Genomic DNA, 13,278 nt, shown 5'->3' with positions numbered 1-13,278 from the left:
AGAGAGAGAGAGAGAGAGAGAGAGAGAGAGAGAGAGAGAGAGAGAGAGAATAGCCCAAACAAGGTTCAAGGTTGCTGTGATAGTTTGAATAGAAATGGTCCCCATAGACTCATGTATTTGGCCCATAGGAAGTGGCACTACTAGGAGGTGTGGCCTTGTTGGAGTAGGTGTGGCCTTGTGGGAGGAAGTGAATCACTATAGCAGAGGGATTTAAGGTCTCATACATGCTTAAGCTATGCCCAGTGTGGTACACAGTCTCCTGCTGCCTGCTGATAAAGCTGCAGAACTTTCAGCACTCCAGCAAACTGCCATACTCCCCCTCCCCCCATGGGGATAATGGACTAAACCTCTGAAACTGTAAGCCAGCCCCAATTAAAGTTTTTTTATTAGAGTTTCTTTGGTCATGGTGTCTCTTCTGAGCAATGAAACCTATATGGCAGTTGTTAAGTAGATGAGCATCTTCTGCATGATGTCTCAAAGATTTGCAGTGGAATAAACAAGCTGCACCATGTGGCTTGATAGTTCACCCTTAACTTGATACCTTTTAAACATTTCTTACTTCATTTACTTAATGGTGCTCTTTTGGAATAACCCTAAATAAAATACTTGCATTTAAATTTGTTTCTTGGGGCATGCTTCTTGGAAAAGCCTAATCAAGATAAAGATTGAGTGTGTGGGGAGAGGGCAGGTGCATGTTGAAAAGGGAACTTGGAGTAGTTTGAGGATGTGGAACAAAAGCAAGTCTCAGTGACTGCTGACAGAAATGCAAAATTCATCATTTTGCAGGATTTAGCAGTTTTCTACAAGGTAAAAAAAAAACAAGTCTTACTACATAATCCAGCAATTCTACTTCATGGTGTTTACTTAAATGTGTATATGCCTTATGCCAACATACTGTTTTAGTTTGATAGGGTTGCTATGATAAAAGTTCATGAAATGAGTAGATTATATACAACAGAAAGTTATACTGCTGTATTCTGCACAGTTGTGGAAGCAGAAAAGTTTAGTGTCAGGGTGTCAACAAGTTTAGTGTTCAGTGATGGTTTGCTTTTTTGTATCATAAATGATACTTAGCAGTGCTCTGCAGTAGAAGGGTCAAAGAGAGTCTTTGGGGTCTCCTAGATCTCATTCATGAAGGCAGAGCCTCCCAGGGGCTCCTGTTCCTAATGCCATAATAATGCTCTGGGGTTTAAGATTTTAGCATATGAAATTTGGAGACTGCAAACACTGGGTCCTTGTATATTTACAGCTACTTTATAATCTCCAGTAGTTACCTTCTGATAAGCAAGAGGACAGCCATTCTGTGATACGTTCAGAGAACAAGTAGTGCTCACTAATACAGAGATGTGAACTCTCAAATCACAGGAAGAGCCTTGAGTACATGTCGCTAAGTGAAAGCAGCCAAGATAAAAAGGCTTCATATCTACCGGGTCACAACTTTATACTATTTTCTGATCACAAAGCTTCTATGGTCTTAGTTCTTCCCTTTGTCAGTTGCTTAATTACCTTAAGATTCAGTTTGTCCTACAAGCTGAAGATGCTCATCTGGGTTATGGTTTGGATCTGAAATGCCCTGAAAAGCTCCTGTGTTCAGCCTTGGTCCCCAGTGCAATGTGCAGTGGTGATTGGATCGTGGAGGCTCTTAACCTCATCAATGGGTTAGACCACCAACAAAATCAAGGCTGAATGGACTATGGCAGTTGGTGGGAATGTAGGAGGTCACTGGATATGTTCTGTGTTCTGGATATGCCTTATCCCCAGTTCCCATCTATCTGTCTCTCTCTTCATCTCTCTCCTTCCCTCCCTTCCTCCCTCCCTCCATCCCTCTTTCCCTCACTTCCTCCCTCTCTCTTTCCTTCCCTCTCTCTTCCTTTCTTCCTTCTCTCCCTCCTTTCCTCCCTTCCTTCCTCACCCCCTCCTTCCTTCCCTCCCTCCTTCCCTCCCTTCTTCCCTCCCTTCTTCCTTCTCTCCTCCTCTCCCTCCTTCCCATGAGCTGTGTGGCTGTACTATACCCCCCTGCCTTGACCATCATCCCAGAAACAATGGAGCCAGTGGAAGCTCTGAAGCTGATAAGCTTTTCCTCTTTGAATTTGATTTCTTTTAGAAATTTGTCAAAGAGATGAAGAGTTGACCAACACAATAATTTGGTTTCAGATTCTTAGATTTGTTAGGAAAAAGGGATATTGGTGCCAGTATTAGTCAGGGCTCTCCAGAGGAAATTAAACACACAGGATGAACACACACACACACACACACACACACACACACACACACACACACATTTTAAATGTTAATTTTTAAAATTAATTCAGCTTATGTTAAAATGTTAACAAATTGTTTCACACCCAAGAGGTTGAGAACCCAGTAGTTGCTCAGGCCACGAGGCTGGGCACTTCAGTAGTCCCAATCTGGTGCTGAGAATCTGAAAGATTCCCAGAGAGTCATTGGTCCTCAGTGAAATATTGAAGTCTAGAAATGCTGCTTCTAATATCAATGAAGGAGCAACAGAGTGAATCAACTCAGAGACAAGAACAAAGGCCAGTGTGCAAATGGCAAACAGTCTTCCTTTTGCTGCACTGTAACAACAACAAAAATCTGAGCTTTTACCAGAAGGTGCCAACTACACTCAGGTGTGTCTTCCTACATAAGTTAAGGCTCTCAGAACAGTTCTTCAGGGAACAGTCCCCATTTGGGCGATTCTAAATTGTGGCAAGACAAATCTAGGATTGTTGTTATTGCTAGGACACTGAAGATGAACTTAGGGGCACCACTGGATCTCTATAATAATTCCCTCTTCCAAATGTGGCCACACCAAATATCCTTTGTCCATTCTTTATGATTATACATGTGTTTAATTGACTTATTAAGGATGGATGGCTGAACCTAGGTGTTTAGGGCTAGCTGGGTTCAGGATTTGACTCTAACAACTCCTGGATGCTGAGATAGTTCCTTAAACTCCAAAGTTTCAACCACTCTCTCATTTTAGGACATATTTTGGGGAGGAAAAGGAAGATCTGCTTGGGGGTTTTCAAGGAGAAAGTTTCTCACATTATTCTTCCCCTGCTTGCTGAGACTAGAAGAGACTTGAGGGTGCACTTAGTCTTGCAAACAGCTTACATATGCCCCTGTACTAAATGTTAGGCCAGAGATACTTTAAGTGACATTTAAGCAGGATAAAATGGAGTGAATGTTCATTAGGGGAAGGAAAATTTGTAAGACTGGATAGTTTATTCTGTTCCTTGTTATAAAACTTTTTTTTTAATTTGTTGTGCAGAAAATTTCTATAAGGTGATAGCATGCTAAGTTTGATAGCTTAGCAGAGAAGGAACATGCTCTTGTACTGTACCTCGCTTTTCACTAATACTTCGTTATAGAGATCACACTTGGCTCTCGTAGTCCCAGTGAGTAAGCAGCTTTAGAGGAATGGAGGCTCCCAGATATGACATAGAGGTCGAAGAGACATAGCTTCAGTCACCCACAGGGTCAGCCAAGTCAATTTTGCAAGCAACATTTTGTTATCCCATGTTCCCTTCCCATCTCTAGAAACTGATGGAGAAAGACTGATTCCCTACAAGAGTGAGTTTGTTGTGTGTACTTTCAATACCCAACCTAAGCTGCAGGAAGAGCCATGCTACCAGACCCCCACTCAGCTTTCCTTGAATCTGTGGATAAAAGGCAGATACACCCAGTTGTTCAATTTCAACTTGCCTTTTGACACAATTGCTGGGCACTACTATCTCCTGCCTGGAAAAGCTTGTCTTTATCAATATTCTTATCTCCACACCTCTCTACCTGACCTAACTGTGATTGCCCAGTTACATCTAGTCCCTGCTAAATATCCCTGTCCACCCACTTGTAGAAGTGGCCTGTGGGGCCATTTTGTTTCAAGATCTCATATGGCTGGTCAACTGTTCTCCATCAGAAGCCTGACAAACTCTCCTCCTTTCTCCTCATGTCTCGCTGCTTGCCTCCAGGGACCCAGAAGTCTTGCCTATCCCTTCCATTCAGCAATTTACCCATGGCTTTTTTACTGACAGATTAAGAACCAATTGGGAGACAGGACTGCAACTACATAAGTTTGTGTCTATCTGCTTCTGCTCTGGCCTAGAAACTCCAGAGAGTTCATGGTCCCCTCCCTTGAGTTTGAAATACTCAGTTTTTTGTTAAACATTACAATAAAGGACACTTTTCAAAGACAGTACATGATAGGCATTTTCTTTCCCTCGGTGACACAGATATAGGCCAGATTAGACCAGATTAAAAGTAGATAAAGGCAAGTTTATTAGGAGGAAGCTCTTGAGGGGATCACTGATCTCACAGGTAGAGGTCAGTGAAGTCAAGAATCCAAGTTAAAGCAAGGGGGGTGTATAGAGTTTAGGCAAGTATCTGGGATGTTGTACATACATGGTCAAAAACTGAGCCCCTGGGTGGGTACTTGAGCATGGGTTGCCGGAAACTCAGAGATGAAGACTGATAATGTTAGTTGGGAATTTTCTCTGTGTGGGAGGAATTTGGGGAGGAGGACATACGGGGTTCCCAGCTTGTACAGGGGATGAGCAGGGGTTCCAGCCTAATAGTACAGTTTAGGAATAAGGTTAGTTTAAAGTTCCTTCTATTGTGGAGAAAACCTAGCACCCTTACTAAACAGAACAGGACACACCCCACTTTGAAGTGTGTCTATTCTGGCAAATGCTATCTATGGAGTTTTCCAATAAGCAGTAGTACATGAACTGAACCCCTTCTTGCTTCAGCCCAGCATGGGTGAGGGGAATCCATCCTTAGGTGTCTCAAGGCAAGCTCAGCAGGTGGTCTATTCATCTCAGCTCCTGTAGCAGGTCATGGGTCTGCCAAGGTGGTTAACACCTGAGTCCTATTGTTTTGGTCTGCTGTGGTAAACAAGGTCTCTCAGGTCTGCTCAAGGCTGGGGAAAGGGCACAATTCCCCTTTTTTAGTTTTAAGGATGGCAGTGCATGAAATTTCATCCTGTCTAGGGTATCGAGTGGCCAGGCGATCATTCCTGGCTTAGGTCAGTGACTATATTACTCCTATATTACCTGTCTTCGAGGAACATACATAGCATACTGATGTATGCCCCTGTCTTAGGTTTATAGGAGCTCAAGAACACTCTTACCTGTCTTTGACTAACCAGCCATCATTGGCACACTCTTTCCCATATAGATCAAAACCACATTCAGACCAAAGGACCTGTAGGCATGCACTAGATGCAATTCTTCACAGCGATGCGTAACTGCCATGATGAAAGCTGAGCTTGCTGAGAGCGATCCTGTGTGAGGTCAATCAACCTACTTAAAATACAAGGTTCAAAGGTTAAAAGCAACATGATTATCCAAGCAATGTAGAAATTAAGGTTGAAAGTAGAAATATTCCAGTATCTAATCCAACTGCTGGTTGACAGGGATCAGACACAAGTCTGGCCACCAGGTATATAGTAGGTGGCTTTAAGTATTGATTAAAAAAAAAAAAAACCTCCAGTAAGAGCGGAGTCTATATGCCATGTTAAATCAGCTGGCTGATAAGGATTTTGAGCCATCTTCATCATCAGAATCATAATTACCGGGTTCAAGATCTGTGTCCACTTGTCAGACCAATCTTTCAGGGAGCCATCGGGCTCCGTTCTCTTTTTCTGAAAAAATACAGACTGAGCCACGGCCCCAAATTAAAACAGGGTCGGAACCATTCCATGTACTAGTTAGGGGGTCTCTCCATTTGACCCTGGCAAATGAGCTAGAAGCGACTGAATGCCAATGGCAATCTGCTGCAGACTGACCTTTAGCATCAGTTTGCAGAAAATTTAAAACAAATAACACAAAAGCAAGGCGTGCTTTTGGTGACCTTGGAGGGGCTATAATTCCCCCTTTTTAGTTTTTAAAGGCCAGTTTTTCAGAGTTCCTTGCAAAACCAGGGAAGAAGCATCAGTAGCTGCTCCTCCCACATTCAAGAGAGTTATCAAGATATTATTTTAAAGCTCCATAATCTCTCTTTCACAATTCCTCGTCCTTGAGTATAAGGAATCTCAGTAATAAGGATAATATTAAATTGTCAACAAAACATTTCAAATGTTTGACTGCAATATCCAGTTCCATTGTCTATAATGTGATATGGAACACCAAGCATAGAAAAATAATGTAGGTAATAACTAATTATAATTTTTACTTGCTTTTCTTATTAAAGCAGTTGCAACTAGAAAGCCTAAAGTGTCAAGTCACATGTACATATTTTAGTTTTTCTAAAATCAAAAACAAGTAACATCTATTTGCCATAATTGATTACATATAAGTTCTCAAGGCTTAACACCATTATGAAAAGTTTGAGAACACTGAGAACAAGTTTTTGCAATTTAACTTGCACACTTTCTAGAAATATCAAATTAAATTCTCAAGCTATTATTATCTTGATGATGTAAAGAATAAGATTGTATGGCCAATTGTTTTTGTAAGGTCTATAATTTGGCTGATATACAAATCTGCTCTGGCATTGCCCTGGGGTCCAGGCAATCCAACATGAGCTCTTAAATGTCTTATAAAGTTAAGAAACAGTGCATGTTTCTTAAATTTACTTATATTTATATAAATAATTTTTATATTTATATAAATAACTGTACAATTTGAGAATTGGCAATATCTAAAACAGAAACAATTTCAAGCAATTACAAATCATGAGCCATATACTGGCTATGAGCATATGAATCGAAAGCTTGCTTTTTAGCATTTCAAATAGTGACTACAGCACATAATTTAATTATTTGTGCTGAAGCAGGGGGAAATTCAAGAAAATGAACATGTGATATAATTACATATACTGCCTTCTCAATAGATGAGGCATTTGTAAATACAGTAAACATCTTTTCTATGGGCTGCATGCAAATTTATAGGAAATACAAAAGCATGCATAGAGAAAAACTGTAACAACTTGTCTTATGGATAATGATTATCAAATTTGTCTATATAGTTTGCTATGTAATAGGCCAAATATCATTACTCTCCAATAACCAACTTAATTTCTATTTGGAATAAAGAATAAACATTTCATCCAAAATACTTTCAGGATTCTATCTTACAAGCCTGTATTAACACTGCAATAGTTTCATAATAGGATGTTCAAACTTTACTTGTAGATGAAGAAGGATGCATCCACATTAATGATTTCTTTTGCCAAAGGACTGTTGTGAGCACATGAGTAGCAATAACTCAAATAGCCAACAATTTATCATAGGCTATATAATTTATCTTTTGATAACTAACAGCTTACTCTATTTTCTACAAAGCTATCTATCTATTCCTCATCAGTTAATTGTAGAAAGGAATTAGGATTTACATCCCCCCTTGAGAATATCAAACAGAGGTTCAAGTTCTCTTTTGGTAAGCTCCCTGAGCCAATTAATATCTCCTAACAACTTCTGAGAATCTTTAAAAGTAAACCTTTTTTTTTTTTTTATGTATACCTGCAAGCCAGAAGAGGGCACTAGATCCCACTACAAATGGTTGTGAGCCACTATGTGGTTGCTGGGAATTGAACTCTAATATTTTTGGTTGTGAGCCTAGCCTTTAACAGCTGAGCCATCTCTCCAGCCACATCTATTTTTATTGAAAATTTTCTGTGCTACAATCTGTTTAAGATATAACTGAGGTACCAAATATTGAAAAGATATTGTCTTTGAATCTTTTCTGGAGTAACAGGCAATCCAAAATTTTAAAGCTCATTATGTTAGAGCAAAGGCTTGCAGAAAAACTCCTTCAGAGAGATCAGCTAATAAAATATACAATGATTAATATACACTGAAAGATTGCAACGCTTAACCTTTTGCATAAAAGCAACAACAATTTTTTTTATATATAATGTAAGGCTATTAATCATTCTTTAAGGCAAACCTTTCTAATGATATTGCTTCATGGGATCTCAAAAATCACAAGCAAATTCACTGAATTTAAACCCCATCACCTTTACCATGATGTAAAGGAATGGTATAAAAACAATCTTTTAGATCTATAATAATTCTATATGTAGTTACTGGAATGGAAGCCAGAGTAGGCAAGTCAGACTGTAATGCCCCATTAGTTTCATAAATCTTAAATTTGAACTTTGTTTTGGATTAATTGAATAACCAATGCCTTTTAGCTGAGTGAGAGTATCAGATAAAAGCCAAGCTGAAGGCAATCTTGTCCTCTAATAATTGTTACATAGCCCCAGTATCTATTTATCCTTCAAAACCTTTTCCTTGAATTATTAAATTAAGATTAGATCTCTTGCTAGTAATAATCAGAACCAATACACATCAGAGGATCCAAAGCCATCTCATCCTCTATCACTCTCAAAAAATTTGGAAGGAATCGGATGCAAAGGAACTAAAACAAGTTGAGCAATCCTTTTGCCAGCAGGTACAGTTACAATGCCATGGAGGGAAGGAATCATAATTTTAATTCCTTCAGCATAATCATTATCTATAACTCCTGGCCAATAAACTATCATGAATTTGGGCCTGAGGCTAACGCCTCCCCCACAAGGAACAAGCAAGGCAATCCACAAATTTTGGAAAACACCTTTCTAGGGGCTGGTTAGGACAAAAGGAATGTCTGTCATACAAACTTCTGCTGAGCCCAGTCTGCATTGTATTAATTTAAATGTAAATGTTCTTAATCTCAGCCTGTTTTCTGAGGCCTGGTGCAAAGTTTATCCTTCCTGCAGGCTTGAACTGTATCACAGCTGTTTTAAATACTTTTATTCAACTCTACCTGCTGTCTCCTCTTTTCTATAAACATGGGCGAATCAAACAATCCCAAACTCACCATTGAACTGCCAACTGCAGCCAATGGAATACTGGCAGTTTAACTATATTTTTAAGTTTCTTTTGCAACATTAGAGTAAAACCATGATTTTGAGAAGCAAACCAAAAGCAAAAACAATGTAAACAATCTATTTTCTCTAAAATCAACTCCAAATAGATTACCTTTATGTTACAAAATTTTGTTGCCGCTTCTTATATATGAATGCATGATAGTGCAGCTTTTTATATCTCATTAAAGAAACATTGTTTTAAATCTTATCTTTTATACATCTGGTTTCTAAATGACTCCAACCCTGAGTTACCAGTTTTAAGTCAACTTTCTGTTAACAAAGTTGCAAATTTTTAATCAAACCTAATAACTTATAAGCCAGTAATCTATAACCAAGACATGTAGAACATATTTATACTTTTAAAACCAGTTAGAAACAAAAATGAAATGGCTACACATCTTATTTAGGCCAAACAAAATTTCTTGCTTTTTCTGCTGTAATTTCAAGAGAAAGGCACCTTCTCACAGAGATTTTTCTGGGGCAAACAACTCTTAGCTTCCTTATAGAATCCAAAAAGCTGCTGATCCCTTTAAGAGCAGCTTATGCAAACAATCAATTTCTGGAACAGCTTTTCCAGCTCAGCTCAACTCTTAGGTAACTCGGCTTTTCCAGCTCAGCTCAACTCTTAGGTAACTCGTCTGTGCGTATTAAGACTGCCTTTAAAACAAAGTTAAACTAGACCAAGGGGTGGATCAAGCAGTTTTAACTATCTTTTCTTTTGAACATGAAACATAGAACAAACATTTAGACAACAAAACAAAAAACAAACAATTGACACACGTGGACACTGGCACACTAAGGACAGACAACAGACAAAGACCTCTAGGAGCCAAAGAGAATTCAGGACATCAACCTTTTATTCTTTTTTGCTGACACAGCTCAGAGAGAGAACAACTGCTTTTCTGAAACCCTTTCTCTTTCTCATATTCAAGATATAACTCGTCATCTATTTCTTTAGGAGACGTAGCAGGTGGCTATTGATAGTACACCTCAGTGCCCTGTTTTCTTAGTTTTCCAATTCCTTCTAACCCTGCTCCTCTCACCTGAAGCAGCTCTTAAAAGACTGCAGGCAATGCCTGTTTAGAATTTTCCTGACCTATAATTTGCTGTCACCAACTAGGCAAAATCGGCACCAGGTCAACACCTATTCCACCTAGACCGTATCCCCTTAAACACACTTCCTGCAAACACAGCCATAGCTAGCATCAATGCTGTTAATTGCTTACCATGTTCCCTGGATACTCTTCTTCTTGTTCTGTTTTCAGTAGAGCTCTACACAAGTCGACATTCCTCAGCTGGTCTCTCCTGTTCAGGCCCCAAGTCGGGTACCATTCTGTTGCTGGCCAGTGACCACAGTCAACTGGGTTTACCTGAAAGAGAGGCTGGGAATCGAAGAAGGGACAGGAGGGCGGGAAGAGATGAAGCCAGGACAAAGGTCTCTGAGCGAGGCTCAATGCTTTAATGTTCATCTTTCAATTTAAAGGGGAAGCCCCACCTCCACCACCGAACCCCTTCTTGCTTCAGCCCAGCATGGGTGAGGGGAATCTGTTAGTATTCTGTCTAAACTCCTCCTCCACAGTTATCTGGCAATAGCCAGGTATGCTCCTTGTTAGAATTCATGCGCTGTTTGGAAAGACAATGCAAAGCCAGTCCGGTTCCACGGGAAGGGGTTTATTTGGGGAAGGGAGTGGGAGAGAGGAGAGGGAAGAGAAGAGGAAGAGAGAGAGAGGTTGGGGCGGTCTCAGCTATTTAAGTGGGTGATGATGTGTAACTTCCCAGGTGTAGGTGAGCAAGGCAGGTGAATTCTGGGAGTGGTTGTCTCAGCAACGTAGGAGTCGCCAGCCCCTGAATATGACATCACTGGGTTCAGACTTATACTAACACTCCTCCCCACAGTTACCTGCCAACAGCCAGGTAGGCCTGCCCACTATAAAAGGGGCTGCTTGTCCCCTCCTCACTCTCTTGATCACTTGATCCCTCACCTGCAGGTTCTATCTGTCCCTTGCCCCTCTCTCCACGTGGTCATGGCTGGCCTCTTCTCTCTCTCTCTCTCTCTCTCTCTCTCTCTCTCTCTCTCTCTCTCTCTCTCTCTCTCTCTCTCTCTCTCTCTCTCTCTGCCTCTGTTACCCTCCTGGCTCCCCTCCCCATGCCCTGAATAAACTCTATTCTATGCTATACCATTGTGTGACTGGTCCCTCAGGGGGAAGAGATGCCTTAGCATGGGCCGGCTGAGACAGCCTCCTCCATCATTGGTCCCCTTCCATCATTTCAGAATCCATCCTTAATCGGAGGTGACTCAAGGCAAGCTCAGCAGGTGGTGTATTCATCTCGGCTTCTGTAGCAGGTAATTGTTTTGGTTTCCTGTGGTAAACAAGGTCTCTCAGGCCTGCTCAAGGTTGGGGGAAGGGCACACATGAACATTTGCTTAATTGGGCAATTTTTACTAACAAAAGCAGACGGTTTTTATTGATGCTATTGTTAGGAAAAAAAACCCTTTCCCTTCTAAGTGATACTCCCCAATCAACTCCATTCCCCTATTCAAGCATCCCCCAGTCTCCACTCAAGCACCCTCATCACCAGCTGCAGGGGCTCAGAGCTAAGAATCCATCTGTAGTTTTCCAGGGAGGAATGTCTAACAGTTGCTCACCTCAGCCATAGTGTGGCAGCTTCTTCACCTCTGGATCTGCTAATGTATATTTACCTGTACACATTAATAAGGAATACTACATTGGAGTTGCTGCTTTTACTTACATTTTAGCCTCAAATTTAGTCCTTTAGTATTTTTAGGTAAATGTGTGACTAGGCTAGTCATAACTGTAGCCTCTGGTATGTTTGTGTGTGATATCCATATATGGATAGCTTGTGAGAACATATGACTTCATCATGTCCTGTGACAGATAACACAAGTCACAGAATCTATCACCCCCTCTGGTGTTAATTCAAATTCCTCTGTGAACCTAGTAAACAATTAAAAATTGCATAACTTTTGGCTTCTTGATTAGCATAGAATCTGTGGGGTTGGGGAAATGGTTTTATGCATAAAAGAATTGGCTATTTAGGCTTGGTGACTTAAGTTCAAATCTCTGTCACTCTCTTAAAAAGTCAGGGTTAGACACAAGCCGGTAATCTTAGAGCTGTGGAAGGTGGAGACAGGATGGATAGGTGAAGCTTACTCCTCACTAGTCTACCTCCTGATTCATCGAGAGAGCCTGAATAGCAAGCACCAAGGCAGATAGCAACAGAGGAGAACGCCGATATCTCCTCTGGTTTCTTTACACAAGTGTACAGATGAACACACCCATACAAACATGTGTTCCTATAAACCACTCACATTCAACACAAAAACACAAATTTTAAAACTAAGCATTTTAAAACTAAGTAAAAATAATAAAATTCAACTCAACAACAGTCATTAAACTTAGATATCTATGTATTACATATAAGAGGAGATATTTGGTCACCTGGACATTTCCCTTTAAGGGTAACTTTAATGGTATAGGCCTTTTTGGTAGAGATAGGAATCTAGACATTGTTTTTTTGTTTTTTGTTTTTGTTTTGTTTTTTTCGAGACAGGCTTTCTCTGTGTGGCCCTGGCTGACCTGGAACTCACTCTGTAGACCAGGCTGGCCTCAAACTCAGAAATCCACCTGCCTCTGCCTCCCAAGTTCTGGGATTAAAGGTGTGCGCCACCACCGCCCGGCAAATCTAGACATTGTTAGAGGGTATGTGTAACACTTCATAAGAATTCATGGAGAGCAGGTCAACCACATTAATGACTTTTCCTTGTAACACTCAGTTCTCATTAGAGCTACTTCCTCCTAAGGAGTGTATTAGGAAGTCAGAGCATGTCCTCCCTGGGAGCCAATGCGAGAGTCAGGAGCTTCCCTTTACCATCATTCACCCAGAACTGAATCCTCACTCCTTTCTTTTCTTATGCTACTAGTATGTGCCCATGGGTGCATGCTGCTAAATTTGCCATTTGTTCAGAGGAAAAATTAATTTCCAATTTGCTTTTGGACACCAAGCTTGATCTTAACAATCCTTCCTGACAGTTTGTTAAAAACTTTCTGAGTTAGGAAGGGCTAATGGGTTTTTGTTTGCATGCCAACTCCCAAAGATTGATTGGTTGTGAATGTCTGGCATAGGGTTTGGGATCAGACAAAGTTTTAAAATTCTGGAGCTGGCTCTTAGTAGTTTTGAAACTACTAAGAATGCAGAATGCAGCCCTGGTTAGAGGGAAGTGGTGGAAAGATAAGTCCTGACATTGTTCCCCTATTGTTCACATACAAGACCTTGCCCACCTTGTCCTGAGGACTTTAGTGTCCTCCTGTGTGGCTAAAAACATTACTTAGACAAGACAGTCTCCTCTTCTGCCCTGAATCTGTCCCTTCACTTGTGAAATGGGGCTAAGATGGTGACTCCCTC

Source organism: Grammomys surdaster, unplaced genomic scaffold (genome assembly GCF_004785775.1).
Source record: "Grammomys surdaster isolate TR1022 unplaced genomic scaffold, NIH_TR_1.0 98, whole genome shotgun sequence".
Taxonomy (NCBI): domain Eukaryota; kingdom Metazoa; phylum Chordata; class Mammalia; order Rodentia; family Muridae; genus Grammomys; species Grammomys surdaster.
Note: the sequence above shows the minus strand (reverse complement) of the source record.